The following is a 1563-nucleotide window of genomic DNA, read 5'->3' on the forward strand; positions in this document are numbered from 1 at the left end:
ATCCGCAACACCAGAGGAACCACAATTGCGTTGCCGGCCTTGCTGTCTAAGTTGGAAGCAAATGTATGTTTTAATAATTTAAAAATTAATTTTTCATATATGTCGACTTCAATTTAGTCAATGCCGGCTCTACGAGATTGCTAGGTGAATGTTATCAGAGGGTAATATTTGTTTAATCTGCAAGCGGGCGACACCCGCCGCCGACTATTGCTGCGACATAATCTCAGCTATATTTAACATCCACCACAAATCGCTATCACTATACTATATTAAAATATGCCACTCTAAAATAACGTCCAATTCGTAAAAAAAATACTGCTTAATTCTTACGTAATAAGTAGAATGCAGTTTAACAATATTTGGTCGAATTTAATAAACATAATTTTTTAAGTTTTAATACGAAGGAAAATCGACTGATTACGCGCGAAAGGTAAGAATTATAAATTGAAGAGTTTCTTATATTTTTTAAATCTTGCTTCTTTTAAAATTTGTTAAAAATATACATGAGTAGAGATGCAGAAATTTGAACAGACGCCCGTGGGAAATTATGAGTAATTGGCTTCATAGCCCTGTCGGTTCATTTTTCAATGACATTTATCAAAAGTATAAAAGAATTTTTCTTATTATATAAAGATAAAAATTAAATATTATATATTATATATATACAAAAAATGTTGATGTCATCCATTATATATATAGTAATTTTTTAGCCAATTAATAAAACTGCGCTTTGTAAATTAATTTTAAAAAGAAAGAAACATTACCACTGTTTTCATTTCTCGAACAAATACTCCTAAGATGTACGTTGGCTAACAAGAAAATAACAAACGTGAGGTCCTTTCGTTACGGGGTTTCGAGTGGTAGAGGGTAATTCGATACAAGGGTTAGGGGAACGATTTGTTGCAATCGGAGGCGTCGAGTAATGTTCCCTTATCGTAGAACTGAACGGGAAACGGGAAGCCGTTTTTCCTCTACCGATAGTTGATCGCAAGTAACAGCGCTGCGTTCCCATCTGGTTTATGTTTTGAACACAATAGGTTTTTTGGTTAATACATATTTATTTATAGTAGTAGTGCTAGTGTTTCATCTGTGAAAATTCCTTATAAAATAAATAAAGTAATGAAAAATGTTTATATTAACAAATTTTAAATTTTGCTATTTTACTTGGATTTTACAAAAAATGTAGATTGCCGAAACCCGGGATCGAACCAGGGACCTTTAGATCTTCAGTCTAACGCTCTCCCAACTGAGCTATTTCGGCTACATCGGATATAAACTATTTTAAGTATCTTTGAAAAACCCAAAAAACCCTGATACTGATAACATAGCGCCATCTATTGTCTGTGGTTTAAATCAAAGATTTTTTTTGTTATTTAAACTAAATAAGCTGCAATTTTTTTGAAACAGTTTCTTATATCACGATATACTCAAAAATATAAAAAAAGAGATTTAGCAATGAAAAAAAATTTATGGCGAGTGAGCTTTGAACTTTTTCTTTTTACTGTTTTTTTAGAATTTCATCTCTGACGTTCACTATGTGTTTTGTGCCGATGTCATAGACTA

General features: G+C 32.0%; 1 non-coding gene across 1 annotated transcript; it reads right to left on the reverse strand.

The window, feature by feature from the left end:
* Window positions 1-1188: 1188 nt before the first annotated feature.
* Trnaf-gaa lies at window positions 1189-1261 on the reverse strand. The gene has a single exon. It is a non-coding gene; the product is annotated as a tRNA-Phe (tRNA).
* Between the last annotated feature and the right edge of the window lie 302 nt (window positions 1262-1563).

Source organism: Papilio machaon, chromosome 22, assembly GCF_912999745.1.
Source record: "Papilio machaon chromosome 22, ilPapMach1.1, whole genome shotgun sequence".
Taxonomy (NCBI): Eukaryota; Metazoa; Arthropoda; class Insecta; order Lepidoptera; family Papilionidae; genus Papilio; species Papilio machaon.